The 17,066-nt window shown below is 29.1% G+C and overlaps 1 protein-coding gene across 2 annotated transcripts in view; it reads right to left on the minus strand.

Annotated features, from left to right (window-relative positions):
• LOC142324713 (uncharacterized) overlaps positions 1-16,837 on the minus strand; it is a 74,841-nt gene extending 58,004 nt beyond the window's left edge. For both annotated transcript variants that reach the window (XM_075365630.1, XM_075365631.1), the window contains exons 1-3: positions 16,688-16,837; positions 15,356-15,479; positions 340-492 (exon numbers count right to left, since the gene is read on the minus strand). The gene's annotated coding sequence lies outside the window, so the exon portion shown is untranslated. The remainder of the gene's footprint in view (positions 1-339; positions 493-15,355; positions 15,480-16,687) is intronic.
• Positions 16,838-17,066: the final 229 nt, after the last annotated feature.

Consider the following 17,066-nt stretch of genomic DNA (forward strand, 5'->3'; position numbering starts at 1 on the left):
ATAGCAATATACAGTACATTTTTATTTGTATTTTAAAGGCATACGTGTAAAATACACATATAAAAATTACTTCATTCTTTTGTTTAAGTTAAATTAACTGTTAATTAATATCTCAAAACGGTTACCAGAGATTCTACCTATAATCAAACTGTAATTATGCTAAAAAAGAGAGTTACAATAAATAAATAACTAATGGTATCATTACTTTAAAACAAAAATAAGAATACATAAAAAACACAATTTTAGAGATAAAATCACAAGATAGACAAATTTAAGAAATTACCTTATAATCTATGATCAACTATGTCTTTAACACAATAAAGATTATATAATTCATACCTCAATTTGTTCTTCCTCTAAAGAACCAACGCCTAATGGTTGTGAAGATACAACAGATAATCTATATGTTTCATCCTCGATGTATGCTAAACTTGGCATTGGATAAAAATTGGCTTGTAAAGGTAGTTTAGCATATAGCTTTCTTTTAATTACCTGCAATTAAATAATAAAATTTATAACAGAATATTTTTTACTTAACTATAATCTAAGCATAAAATAAGATCAAAATAAAAAACTCAAATATCAAACATTTTTTTAAATTATTTTTTGGCAAATTTTCACTGGAAATACACTAATTTCACACGTGTTGGATAACCAATTAAATCAATCATAAAAAAAATCATCTTTATGAAAATTTTTATTAGAAGGAGAACGTAAACAAAAAGAAATGAAAGAAAAACATAATAGCACACAACAGAAATTCATGAGAAATGTTCAATGATATATCTTAAACTAAAATAGGGGTACTGAAGCTAAGAAAGATCATCTTAGTCAATTTAGTTAAGGATTTAATGAGAATATTAACAAGAATTTACTTTTCAACAAATGTAAAGTTGTGTTATTATTTATAAAGAACTGAAAATGTTCACTACCTAATTAGTAGTGAAGATAATGAAAGCATAGAACTTAAAGTAAAATAAATAATGCATTTCATGTGTTTTATACTGTAAATAAATTTCTCACAATTAAAACTCATATAACTGCACCTCCCAGATATTTTACCTTTTCAGTCTACTGTTTTATTCTTTACTTATAATACAATGCAGATTTTTAAGTTAATACTCCTACTACAAGAAATCCTAAAAAAAAATGTTACTACTAAATATTTAAAAAGAAAAGTGGAGCCTTGTAGGCAGCCATATGTTTATACAGTGTACTTTTTTATATGTTACAGGTGATTTAAAAAAAAAATGGATTCAATTTAAAAGGTTACCATCAGAGTTATACCTACATTCAAACTACAATTAGATTTAAAAAAAAAAGAGTTATGTAACTAAATAACTAACACCATAAATTATTACTTTAAAACAGAAATAAAAATACTTTAAAAAATGATCAGAAATCAATAAATAGAGATAACACAAAATCTAAAAAATTATTCAGTTACCTATGATCAACTATATCATTAACCACAATAAAATTATACAATTCATACCTCAATTGGTCCTTCCTTTAAAAAGAATATTTAATGTATAATGTAAAATCTCTCTGCATTTAAAATAATAACAGTGGGATTGGAAAAAGTGAAATCTTGATTCCTGGAAAGGGTTTGAAATTTGTTCAAGTATCATTTCATCAATCCCATCTTCCTTTTTGAAATACATACTGTACATCCAAGGTCATAAAAATAAAATAGATAAAAATAAAAACATTTTCTGTGTTTTAAATTTTAATATAAATATATTAATATAAAATATGACTTTAAATATAGTAATAATAATGGTTTGGATAATTGAATTTTGTTAAATTCGAATTCAAGAAAACCAGTAAATAAATACATCTTTTACACTGATCAATACTTAATACAGTGAAACCTCTGCAAAACAGAACCTCAATAAAAACGGAAACCTCCTGGAAATGAATCAGGACTTCCAAGTCCCGATTTATTTTGATAGAAATTAATTTCTTCAAGACAGAAAACTCTATAATATGGTAACTGAATAGAAACATGGATTTTACTTTTAATTTCACATGTTAAATGTATCTCATAGACGGAGAGGAATAAAAAACAGAATAACCTGTAATAAAATAAAGTGATTAAAACACAGATTGTATATAAACCACTATTTATAAAGTAATAAATGCAGTAGATGACTAATTATTGTTTAGCAGAAGACATGCCATCATGTTTATGGTTCCATCTTCTGGCCTACAAGCCTACAGTCAGTAATAAAGTACAGCAGTAAACAACAGTTAATAAACAATACATATGCTGCATCTTATCAACAAATTAATCATCTTCGAATTTCTATACACATAAATTGAGAATATTCAATATCAATTTAGAATTTAAATTCAGTACTTGATTAATTTTTTAAATTTTAGAAAATTATTTTATTTTAGAATCAGTGTTAGTTAATTTGTGTTTTAGGCCAAGTGTATTTCTTATTTTTTAAGAATAATTTTCAAGGGAAATATAACTAATTTGAAAATATAAATAAATGTTTTATATTTGTAAAGTATCTATGAATGAAAACAGTTGTCACTACTGTTCTTATAAGTGAAAATTTATACAATAAACAATACAATACTTTTTCTCTAAAAATAACCTATTTAAGTTTTATTATTTTTAAAAACTAGCGAATTATGCAGTCGTAATATACAGTACATAAATTTCAGGAGTAATCATTGTCTAACTTCATTTTATGTTTATGTAATTCAATCTACAGAACCTCACTATAAATTAGCTTAATTTTTAATGAAATTTGCTAGTTGGAAACCTCTTCAAAATGAATTTCTTAATTGGTCCCATCAAATTTTGTTTTGGGGAGGTATTAATATTATAATTTAAAATCATTTATATAGACAACGAATGGTCTATATAACCATACACACCATTAACAATGGTCACCTCATAGGTTAACATAAAAACACCCACAGGTAAAAAAATGAACTGCCACATTTGCCTGGATGGATCAAGGGAAACTATGGTAAAATGTTGATCAGAACAGCTTCAAAAAACAAACACTTAATAGAAAGTAGGTGTGATTAAAGTCCATATTAATTATTTAAAATACAAACACATGAAATAAATTTTAAGGTATGTTAAGATACCAAACACGAGTACAAAAATTTATAATCTGGTTGGTAATCTGTTAAAAATGCCAACGTAAGCATAATAAGCCCCTTTATCATAAACAAAATATTATGCTGAGTTACACAAAAACAGTTTTATGAAGGTGGATATTGGCTGATCTCAGTGGTGGAGTGGTAACAAATTGGTCTTTCATTTAGAGGTCCTGGCTTCAAATCCCGGTCATGCATGGTATTTTTCATATGTTACAAAACTCCATTTCCATATTACATATAGAAGCTTCAACGTTAATTTCATCAACCAAAAAATTAAATAAATTATTTTTTTAAGACTTAATGACTACTCTTTTTAGCAAAGATTCAAATCATAAATATTAACACAAGAAATAAAATATAAAAATAAGAATCTTTTATATTATAAAAATGTTCTATCAGTATTTCTAATGCGGATAATATTTTAATTTAGACAATGAATTACGATTTAATAATTTAGTACTACTTTTATTTTAATACACAGTAATAAATGTTAGAATTGGGTGAAAGACAAGATTAATATGAATAAATTAACAGCTGATTATAAAACATTAAAAGTTGTATAAAATACGGGGAAAAATCTAGTTGTAATATATATTTTCTTAAAAAGTTTAGCTTAACATATTTTTATTATGACACATAAAATAACATATGGTTGCTGGTTATAAATCAGTTAAGTGGACTATACAATAAAGTGACACATTTATAACTGTCACTGATTGACATCTTTATTGTATAGAATGATACTCCTTGGTAATTGTATACCCTTACACTAAAGAAACTTTGTGATTAAAACATAATAGATCGACGTTAAGTCCACTTCATGAACCCAACTCAACTCAACTGAGCAAGCAACACACACGAATAAGGGAGTGGGAGAACCCCCCACTACACCATACAACACGCATAAACATACCGATAATTATCCAAAATGCCCCTACCTTGAAGGTACACCTTCAAAAAATAAAATTAATTACATGAATGTCAATAATACATGACACTATATAATAATTAAAAAAAAGTAAGATATGCACATAATACACAAGAAAATCATAATGTAACATTGGTATTGGGTATGCCCTTGGTAATGGGCATATTTTTGAAATTGGTCTTTTTAATGTTCTGGTTGAAGTTTTAAGTGTCACCATATACATTTTTCCATCGTTTCGAGTATGTATATTGATGACACGAGCCATTTTCCATTGGAGTGGAGGAAGGTTGTCGTCTTTGATGACGACCAAATTGTTTTCTTGCAGATCTGGAGTAGAGTTTTCTGTTGTTGCTGAAGATTGTTCAGGTTCAGATTGAACTAACGAGACCAGAAGTGCTGCACTTGTTGCTGAACCTGTTGCCAGTGATTAAGTCTATTTACAGGAAAGGGTTATAAATTTGGTTCTGGAAGGCTGCTAAAGATTTCATGTATTAGGAAATGTGCCGGTGTTAGAGGAAGAAGATTGGAAGGGTTGTCTGATATTGGAGTTAAGATTTAAGAACTTACACATGCCTCGATTTGAGTCAGTAGAGTGGTAAACTCTACTGTTGTCAGACTGGTAGTACCAATTACTCTTTTCATGTGATTCTTAACAAATTTGACTGATGTTTCCCAGAGTCCGCCAAAGTGTGGAGCACTGGGAGGTTGAAAGTGCCATTGAATATCTTCAATGGATAAAACTTCTGCAATACGTAATTAAAAATCTTCAGTTCTGAATAATTCCGCTACTGAATCAGCTTTCTTTGGGCCCTGAAAAAATTTTTTCTATAGTCAGAATAGATTTCAGTAGGTTTGCCTCTTCTCATGATGAAGCATTTCAGCGCTGAGATGAAAGAATCTGATGATAAATCTTCAGCCAACTCTAAATGAATGGCTTTAGTGCTAAAACAAACAAATAATGATAGGTAACACTTCTGAGCTATGACTCCACATTTTCTGGATAATTTTACCCGAAATGGTCCACAATAATCAATCCCAGACTTACAAATGATGAAAGATGTAGATTTACACATGATTTGGGTAGGTTTCCCATTATCTGGGTGATCCCCTTGGGATTTGCTTTGAAACATTTTACACATTGATGAAATATTCTACTAACTAAGATTTTTCCTCCAACAGGCCAATATTTTTGTCTAATCACGTTCAGTAGTGATTGTGGTCCAACATGGAGATTTTTGACATGGACGTGTTGGGTTATCAGATCAGTCAAGATGTGTGATCCTTTGGTCAGAATGGAGGCAGGAATTTTGTAAATGACCTAAGACTCTTAGTATATCGTTATCAAGATATGGATTTAATGGTTTCAGTTGTTCTTTTGAATTGGTTTCAGAATCTGGCTTTCCTTGTAGAATAAGAACTGAAATGCATCCTTCACAGGATTCCAAATTAGTTCCAAAGTTTTAACTCTAGGATCTTGATCGATGTTATAATCAGTCTGACGTACATCTTCACATGGAATATTGGACATTAGTTCTTGATTATTTGCACACCACTTTCTGAGGTGAAATCCTCCACGACTAGCAAAATCAATTAGATCTCTCTGAGGTTGTTTTGCTTCTTGAAGTGAAGACGCAGCTGTCATAAAATCATCCACATAAAAGTCATCTATCATTATAAGAGACACCCTTGGAAATGTTTCCTTTTCATCTAGAGCTAGTTGCTTTAATGTTCTTGTTGCTAAGTACAGTGCACTATAAGTCCCATACATCACGGTTAACAACTTATATATTTTTATTTTTTCATTGAAGTTTTCATGCCACACAATTAACTGAAGATTTGTTTGAGAAGTATGGATTTCAATTTGCCTATACATCTTTTCTAGATCAGCTGTCATAGCATATACATGAGTTCTGAATCTGATGATAATGCTGATTAAATCTGACCGTACCGTAGGTCCAACAATGGATAAATTGTTTAGTGAAATCCCAGATGTTGTCTTACTGGAAGCGTCAAAAACCACTCTTACTTTTATTATAGATGAATCTTCTCGTATAACATAATGGTGTGGAATGTAATATGATTTAGACCCTGCAACTTCTTCATCTGATATTTCTGTCATGTGCCCTAGGTTTTTGTATTCTCTCATGAATTTTATGTATTGAAATTTCAATTCAGTGTTTGAATTCAGACGTTTCTCAAGCAAAAGAAGCCTTCTCACTGCAGTAGTTCTTGATTCACCAAGTTGGTTTACATTACCTTTCAAAGGAATCTTCACACAGTATCTTTTATCCGTAGATCTTGTCATATTATTTTCATACAATTCTTCACAAAGTTTATCATATCCTGTAAATTGTTTTTCGGTAGAGCTGCAGTCTTTTAATTCCCAAAATTTTTTTATGTTTTCATTGATGTGATCTAAAGCAGATAGATTGCATACAGTTGTTGAAACTGTTAACTGTTGATCGATAGATATTTTACTGGAAATTACCCTGCCAAATAGGGTATTTTGAAATGCTAGACTTGATTCACTTGCTTTAATGTTTCCTTCATGTAAGACATCATAAAATAATTCTGCACCAAAAAGTATGTCAATATCACTTGGTTTGTGGAAATCTGGATCGGTCAGTAGCAGATTCTGTGGTAATTGCAAACTTGACTTTCTGATTTGAACTACGGGTAATTTTTGAGTGATGGTTGGTAAAACTACACACTCTATATTCGCTGCGCCCTTGCCTATACCATTAACTTATAACATGTTTTTCTTTGATGGTAGTCTTAAAAACTTAGCAATCTTCTCAGTGATAAAATTTGACTGCGAACCACTATCAAGTAACACGCGTCAACAATGATAATTACCGAGTATATCTAACACTAGAACAATGGCTGTTCAAAGCATGACAACAGGGTTGGATTGCTTTGAACTAACATCTGATGTGGATACAATTGTTTGTTGCGGAATTAACACTGGAGGCGTTTGATTTCATCGCTGCTAGCAGAAATCTTATTTTGTGTAACACTAGAATTAGGTCTGATGTAATGTAGAGCAAACTATTATGTTTTTTGCCACAATGTTTGCATGAGCCTGTTTGACAGACCACAGTTTTATGCTGACTGTTTAGAATTGAAGCACAGACCACGTTTTTAACCTCAAGTTCATGGTCAGTAATTGATAACGTTTTGAAAGCTTCACAAAAATTAATTGGGTGTTGTGGTTGATTACATACACAACAATTTTTTGTAGACACATGAAAATTTTTGGATAATATATTATTTTTTGAAAATGATTTAAATTTTGGTAGTTGCACTTTATTTGATAATTGATTGTTCATAAACAATTTATGAGACTTGCTAGTTTCAACTGATTTCATAACTTGACATTTATGTTGCAGAAATGTTTCTAATTCAGACACATTTTTGACAACCAAGTTATTTCTAAGGAATTTTCCCATTTGCGTCAGGTAGCTGAATCTAATTTGGAAAAAAAAAGAAAATTTTTTGGTAAAAAATTTGGTGGTTTAAGAGTGTCCATTGCTGGGTTGCTTGTCCTAATCCTGCTAGAGCGCGTATGTGTTTTAATGCACTGTCTAAAAGCTTTCATAATGACAGAATTTTCTCTGTCATTTTTAGAGAGGTTGAATATGTATTTACATATTTATTAACTAAAAAACCTTTGGTTGCAATATCTGACTTTTAAAAGTTTCCAAGCAACCTCATAATTTTCGGTTAAACTTTCTAAAGACGATAAAATTTAGCTGCTTCACCCTTTAAAGAACATTGGAGGTAATGAAATTTATGAATTTCTGACATTTCTTTAGTATGAATGAGCAACACAAATGTGTCATAAAATGACACCCATTCATCGTAATTTCTTCTGAACGTGAGAGGTTTTATGTCTGGAAGTTTAACTGACATTTCGCTTTCTTCAATCTGACTCTTGGGAGTCAACTTGTAATTCTATCTGTAGTTGAATTTTATCAAACTCAGACCAATGTTCTTCAAGCTTAGCGAGTCTAATTTTTAATTGTGTAATTTTATTTACATTTGATATGGGAGCGAAATATGTTTTGAACCTTGTTAACTTAGCTTTAACTAGGCCATGTTCTTTAATTAATTGCTTAATTTCAGTTATTCAGAACCCCCACTATACCATACACACAGGTATGCATAAACATACTGAAAAATATCCAACAACACATAAAAATATCATAGCTGAAATCTAATTTTTTTCTCATTTGCTTTTTGAAATGTATCCATAGTTTTCTCTTTTTTTTAAATTTGTTGGAAATGAAAGTGGTACATATTACATAGAGTATGTCCATAAATTAAATAGTTAAGGCTTCAGAAGAAATCATTGTAGAGAGATGAACTGCATGTTAAATGAAAGAGAAACACTCCAAGTATATGTAAGCGAACGCTAGCACATGCACATTGTGTTTCCAGTAAAAACGTAAGCAGCACGAATGTATTAGTCATCATGTTTGTGATGCAGAGGAAGGTTCCATGTGCATGTGTCTGGCTATATTTAAGTCAGTTACACATGACAATAGCATTTAGCGATGGGACAAACAACCTGGAAAAAGGCAGCCTACTAAAACAAACATGTCCAAGATGACCATCAGTGTCTGTTGAAACAATTGAAGCAGTGCAAACAAGTATCTTGCATAGCCCGAAGAAATCCTTGCGGAAGTGTTCTAGACAGTTGAGCATGCCTAAAATAACTGTTCACAATGTGTTAAAAAGATGGTTACGTTTCACTGTGTACAAACTTCAGGTGTTACAACAATTTTATCCACAGGACAGAGTGAAACGATTAGATATTGCTGTAAACATTCTAGATAGGTTGGAGGAACATGATAATTTTTTTAACAAGTTCATTCAGTGTTGAAGCAATGTTTCATGTTTCTGGGCAAGTACATCGACATAATGTTTGTATATGGGGTTCTGAATCTACAGATTAAAACTTGCCTACTTGAATAATATGAAATCAATCATTTGACTGGTTTCATGCAGCATTACAAGATTCTCTTTCTAGTCCCAACGCTTTCATTTAATTAACCCTTTTATATCTTTAGCCCGTAACAATTTGTTTTAAATATTCTAAAACTTGCCTACTTGAATAATATGAATTCAATCATTTGACTAGTTTCATGCAGCTTTACAAGATTCTCTTACTAATGCCAGTTCTTTCATTTAATTAACCCATTTATATCTTTAGCCTGTAACAATTTGTTTTAAATATTCTTAAACTTGCCTACTTGAATAATAAGAATTCAATCATTTGACTGATTTCATGCAGCTTTACAAGATTCTCTTACTAATGCCAGTTCTTTCAATTAATTAACCCACTTATATCTTTAGCCTGTAACAATTCGTTTTAAATATTCTAAAACTTGCCTACTTGAATAATATGAATTCAATCATTTGACTGGTTTGATGCGGCTTTACAAGATTCTCTTTCTAGTCCCAACTCTTTCATTTAATTAACCCATTTATATCTTTAGCCTGTAACAATTTGTTTAAAATATTCTAAAACTTGCCTACTTGAATAATATGAATCAATCATTTGACTAATTTCATGCAGCTTTACAAGATTCTCTTACTAATGCCAGTTCTTTCATTTAATTAACCCATTTATATCTTTAGCCTGTAACAATTTGTTTTAAATATTCAAAAACTTGCCTACTTGAATAATATGAATTCAATCATTTGACTAGTTTCATGCAGCTTTACAGGATTCTCTTACTAATGCCAGTTCTTTCATTTAATTAACCCATTTATATCTTTTGCCTGTAACAATTTGTTTTAAATATTCTAAAACTTGCCTACTTGAATAATATGAATAAATCATTTGACTGGTTTCATGCAGCTTTACAAGATTCTCTTTCTAGTCCCAACTCTTTCATTTAATTAACCCATTTATATCTTTAGCCTGTAACAATTTGATTTAAATATTCTAAAACTTGCCTACTTGAATAATATGAATTCAATCATTTGACTAGTTTCATGCAGCTTTACAAGATTCTCTTACTAATGCCAGTTCTTTCATTTAATTAACCCATTTATATCTTTACCTGTAACAATTTGTTTTAAATATTCTTAAACTTGCCTACTTGAATAATATGAATTCAATCATTTGACTGGTTTCATGCAGCTTTACAAGATTCTCTTTCTAGTCCCAACGCTTTCATTTAATTAACCCTTTTATATCTTTAGCCAGTAACAATTTGTTTTAAATATTCTAAAACTTGCCTACTTGAATAATATGAATTTAATCATTTGACTGGTTTCATGCAGCTTTACAAGATTCTCTTACTAATGCCAGTTCATTCATTCAATTAACCCACTTATATCTTTAGCCTGTAACAATTCGTTTTAAATATTCTAAAACTTGCCTACTTGAATAATATGAATTCAATCATTTGACTGGTTTGATGCAGCTTTACAAGATTCTCTTTCTAGTCCCAACTCTTTCATTTAATTAACCCATTTATATCTTTAGCCTGTAACAATTTGTTTTAAATATTCTAAAACTTGCCTACTTGAATAATATGAATCAATCATTTGACTAATTTCATGCAGCTTTACAAGATTCTCTTACTAATGCCAGTTCTTTCATTTAATTAACCCATTTATATCTTTAGCCTGTAACAATTTGTTTTAAATATTCAAAAACTTGCCTACTTGAATAATATGAATTCAATCATTTGACTGGTTTCATGCAGCTTTACAAGATTCCCTTACTAATGCCAGTTCTTTCATTTAATTAACCCATTTATATCTTTAGCCTGTAACAATTTGTTTTAAATATTCGTAAACTTGCCTACTTGAATAATATGAATTCAATCATTTGACTGGTTTCATGCAGCTTTACAAGATTCTCTTTCTAGTCCCAACTCTTTCATTTAATTAACCCACTTATATCTTTAGCCTGTAACAATTTGTTTTAAATATTCTAAAACTTGCCTACTTGAATAATATGAATTCAATAATTTGACTGGTTTCATGCAGCTTTAAAAGATTCTCTTACTAATGCTAGTTCTTTCATTTGATTAACCCATTTATATCTTTAGCCTGTAACAATTTGTTTTAAATATTCTAAAACTTGCCTACTTCAATAATATGAATTCAATCATTTGACTGGTTTCATGCAGCTTTACAAGATTCTCTTACTAATGCCAGTTCTATCAATTAATTAACCCACTTATATCTTTAGCCTGTAACAATTCGTTTCAAATATTCTAAAACTTGCCTACTTGAATAATATGAATTCAATCATTTGACTGGTTTGATGCGGCTTTACAAGATTCTCTTTCTAGTCCCAACTCTTTCATTTAATTAACCCATTTATATCTTTAGCCTGTAACAATTTGTTTTAAATATTCTAAAACTTGCCTACTTGAATAATATGAATTCAATCATTTGACTAGTTTCATGCAGCTTTACAGGATTCTCTTACTAATGCCAGTTCTTTCATTTAATTAACCCATTTATATCTTTTGCCTGTAACAATTTGTTTTAAATATTCTAAAACTTCCCTACTTAAATAATATGAATAAATCATTTGACTGGTTTCATGCAGCTTTACAAGATTCTCTTTCTAGTCCCAACTCTTTCATTTAATTAACCCATTTATATCTTTAGCCTGTAACAATTTGTTTTAAATATTCTAAAACTTGCCTACTTGAATAATATGAATTCAATCATTTGACTAGTTTCATGCAGCTTTACAAGATTCTCTTACTAATGCCAGTTCTTTCATTTAATTAACCCATTTATATCTTTAGCCTGTAACAATTTGTTTTAAATATTCTTAAACTTGCCTACTTGAATAATATGAATTCAATCATTTGACTGGTTTCATGCAGCTTTACAAGATTCTCTTTCTAGTCCCAACGCTTTCATTTAATTAACCCTTTTATATCTTTAGCCTGTAACAATTTGTTTTAAATATTCTAAAACTTGCCTACTTGAATAATATGAATTTAATCATTTGACTGGTTTCATGCAGCTTTACAAGATTCTCTTACTAATGCCAGTTCATTCATTCAATTAACCCACTTATATCTTTAGCCTGTAACAATTCGTTTTAAATATTCTAAAACTTGCCTACTTGAATAATATGAATCAATCATTTGACTGGTTTCATGCAGCTTTACAAGGTTCTCTTACTAATGACAGTTCTTTCATTTAATTAACCCATTTATATCTTTAGCCTGTAACAATTTGTTTTAAATATTCTAAAACTTGCCTACTTGAATAATATGAATTCAATAATTTGACTGGTTTCATGCAGCTTTACAATATTCTCTCTTACTAATGCCAGTTCTTTCATTTAATTAACCCATTTATATCTTTAGCCTGTAACAATTTGTTTTAAATATTCTTAAACTTGCCTACTTGAATAATATGAATTCAATCATTTGACTGATTTCATGCAGCTTTACAAGATTCTCTTACTAATGCCAGTTCTTTCAATTAATTAACCCACTTATATCTTTAGCCTGTAACAATTCGTTTTAAATATTCGAAAACTTGCCTACTTGAATAATATGAATTCAATAATTTGACTGGTTTCATGCAGCTTTACAAGATTCTCTCTTACTAATGCCAGTTCTTTCATTTAATTAACCCATTTATATCTTTTGCCTGTAACAATTTGTTTTAAATATTCTAAAACTTGCCTACTTGAATAATATGAATACAATCATTTGACTGGTTTCATGCAGCTTTACAAGATTCTCTTACTAATGCCAGTTCTTTCATTTAATTAACCCATTTATATCTTTAGCCTGTAACAATTTGTTTTAAATATTCTTAAACTTGCCTACTTGAATAATATGAATTCAATCATTTGACTGATTTCATGCAGCTTTACAAGATTCTCTTACTAATGCCAGTTCTTTCAATTAATTAACCCACTTATATCTTTAGCCTGTAACAATTCGTTTTAAATATTCTAAAACTTGCCTACTTGAATAATATGAATTCAATCATTTGACTGGTTTCATGCAGCTTTACAAGATTCTCTTACTAATGACAGTTCTTTCATTTAATTAACCCATTTATATCTTTAGCCTGTAACAATTTGTTTTAAATATTCAAAAACTTGCCTACTTGAATAATATGAATTCAATCATTTGACTGGTTTCATGCAGCTTTACAAGATTCTCTTTCTAGTCCTAGCTCTTTCATTTAATTAACCCATTTATATCTTTAGCCTGTATCAATTTGTTTTAAATATTCTAAAACTTGCCTACTTGAATAATATGAATTCAATCATTTGACTTGTTTCATGCAGCTTTACAAGATTCTCTTTCTAGTCCCAACTGTTTCATTTAATTAACCCATTTATATCTTTAGCCTGTAACAATTTGTTACTGAAGTTTATAAAAAAGTTTAATTAGAAATTAGAATATATATTCCAAATTAACTGCAGTAAAAGCCCAGTCTGAACTGAACCACCCTTGGTAAAAATTAATGAAAGTATGATAGCTAAAGCTTTCTTTAATATTGCAATTTTGTATAGTATTTGAACTTAAAGACACATAATAACCTTTGATTAACTATTTAAAAAAAAATTATAGTAACAAGATATTTTATTCAATCATACCTTAGGCCCTTAAGTTCAAAAAGAAATTAACAGAAAAAAACTAGTAATTTTTGGATAATGCATTACCTATTATTGATACATTAAAACACGCTAATTGTTTTAATAATTTTTTCCCCAAGAATATGTCATGTCATAATATTAACAGTAAATTCAAATCTGAATACAAACAAAATAATTAAATCAAAAAGCACCTCATGCAAAACATCATAGTAATGTGTAAAGAAAATACAAGATGAAATGCAAATTCAATCACATCTACATAAGGTCACGCAAAGCCAGATTTTTAGAGCATTAAGAACCACGGAAAAATGAAGAAATAAAATTCCCAAATATCTAATAGAAAGTATTTAGTTTCAAATTACATTAAGAATTTAAAACATGTTTTTAAAACATATTTTTAAAAAAAAATAAATAAATATTACAGTGATTGAAAAACTACAAAAATATTATGCATACAAATGTAATTGCAATAGAAATCTAATGAACCACCACATTGCATTTGAGGTTTTATAAAGATGACTGCTATGTTATGAACAAGTAATATGAAGCTAGATCACTTACAAAGAGAAGACAAATAAAAATTCTGTTTGTGGTCTATCAATGTATCTGGTGTAATATGAGAATGTTAGCAAGATTACCCAAAGTCATTTATGACATTTAGTTTGCTACATTAGAGTAAGTTTCACATTGGTTTTAGTTAGGTAGCAGTGATAACACTGTCAAATACTGATAATAATGATAAGTAATAATAATACTGTTGATGTTAGTGTAACTAGTTGGCATTTAAAATTGGCTGAAAATAGTGGAGTAATATTAGTGAATTGGTGTGAATTGTGGAATGAATCAAGTAAGGATCAACCAAGGACTTAGAAATGTTTGTGGGAGCACTGACCGAGTTATTAAATAATATATTCTTTCCCAATAGAGGAGATAATTAATTGTGAACATATAATGAAAATAATGATAAAAAAATGCATCTGATATTTGAAAGTGTGCACCCAATGGATCCATGATTGTTGGTGGATGAACATAAACTGTACATTTGCAAGTGTAGTAAATAATATTGTCAAGTGATGATATTGTTAGTGTCTACTGTAACATTGAAGAACATATGTTTTATTATTTGGGATACCATAAGCAAACCTGCTTTGATGCAACAGCATTACAATTGCATTCATAATTCTCCTCTCAAAAAGAAGAATAAATGCTGAATAGTACTTAACACTCCAAGCAGGCCCAGAGATGACTAACATATTAGGAACAATGGAAAAAGGGCAGAAACACCAGTATCATTTCTCTACGATATTGCCCTTTTATGCGAAGCTATTTATAGCACGGCCACCAGACTGAATTTAATCTGTTTTTAATAGATAAACTGAAGAGAAACCTTATTGGAGATCTTTGATACAAACTAGATGCCAACAGATTATCATCTGTTTAACTTCTTAAAGGAATATTTGGGTTATGTTTCTTAAAGAATATTTCTAGTTGATGATTCAAGCAAAAATACTTTTAGAAGTTATAATAGGTAAGACTATTTTACCTAAATAATCCAGTTAAAAAGTGTGGTATAGTTTAACTACACAGTATTGTCAATTGTTTTACTGGTATGTGGGATTGTAAATGGGTAAATTATAGTTATAAAAATATATATTCTACGTGGAAATAAAATTTAAAAATCTGATTACATGGCAGTTAGGTTTTCTGGTTTCAACAAGCAGCCTAGAAAATTGTCAGTACTGGTTTGTTGTCAGTAACACCCTGCTCTAATCCTCTATTATCATCTTGGAGTAATTTGCGATCTTGTATAATCTAAAACAAAAAAAAATGTGTTTAATTAGTATAACACTAAAAGTATACAAAATAAGCAAGTTTTTATAAGCTAATGAACTAATAAATAAGGTAACAATTTTTTAACCATTCAATGACTGTTAACACTTTTCAGTTTCCAGATGATTCATGCCCAAGTTGTTTTTTTGTTTGTAGTCAATCAAAACAAGCCATCAGATTTGCTTATATGGTTAGATTAACTGTAATGCAGAGTTTTTCTAATAAATTGAAAAATAACTTGTATAAAAAACTCATGTATTACGCAGCTAGCAGATATGGAGCAGTACAATTAATACAGCCATGCAATTAAAAATGTAGCCTTATTTAACAATGGTTATGGTAACTTGTAAACTGCTTGTTTGATAAACCTTTTTTGGTTTACATAATCAAATAAAAATAATGGAATTTAAGGAAGTCTTATAAATATATAACAAATATATTTCAAGTAAATTTATTTAATGATTTGGATAGTGAATATAAATTATAAATTAAAAAGATATAACTTCTTCCAATAGGAGTAGCCAGATTCAATGAATTCCAATGTTTTTTAAGTAAAAAATCTACGTTTCCTTTTGTTCTGGATAATATAGTTAAAAAAAATTATTAAAGTTTTTAAGTAGACAAGGAAATAAAGTACATAAGTAATTAAAATGAAAAAATAAAATTAAGTTTAAGTTAAGTTTAACTTGGCAGTATGAGAAGCTTATTCTCACAAATAAAAGATCAGAACAATTGTTTCTTAGGTATACAATAATACTAGAAAGAGTAAAATCTTTATGCAAAATGTTAACTAAAATAATAATATCAACTACCAAAACAAAATAGTAACAAACTTATGGTATCCTTTATTCATAGCAATATACAGTACATTTTTATTTGTATTTTAAAGGCATACGTGTAAAATACACATATAAAAATTACTTCATTCTTTTGTTTAAGTTAAATTAACTGTTAATTAATATCTCAAAACGGTTACCAGAGATTCTACCTATAATCAAACTGTAATTATGCTAAAAAAGAGAGTTACAATAAATAAATAACTAATGGTATCATTACTTTAAAACAAAAATAAGAATACATAAAAAACACAATTTTAGAGATAAAATCACAAGATAGACAAATTTAAGAAATTACCTTATAATCTATGATCAACTATGTCTTTAACACAATAAAGATTATATAATTCATACCTCAATTTGTTCTTCCTCTAAAGAACCAACGCCTAATGGTTGTGAAGATACAACAGATAATCTATATGTTTCATCCTCGATGTATGCTAAACTTGGCATTGGATAAAAATTGGCTTGTAAAGGTAGTTTAGCATATAGCTTTCTTTTAATTACCTGCAATTAAATAATAAAATTTATAACAGAATATTTTTTACTTAACTATAATCTAAGCATAAAATAAGATCAAAATAAAAAACTCAAATATCAAACATTTTTTTAAATTATTTTTTGGCAAATTTTCACTGGAAATACACTAATTTCACACGTGTTGGATAACCAATTAAATCAATCATAAAAAAAATCATCTTTATGAAAATTTTTATTAGAAGGAGAACGTAAA

The sequence above is a fragment of the Lycorma delicatula genome, chromosome 5 (genome assembly GCF_047948215.1).
Source record: "Lycorma delicatula isolate Av1 chromosome 5, ASM4794821v1, whole genome shotgun sequence".
NCBI classification, from domain to species: domain Eukaryota; kingdom Metazoa; phylum Arthropoda; class Insecta; order Hemiptera; family Fulgoridae; genus Lycorma; species Lycorma delicatula.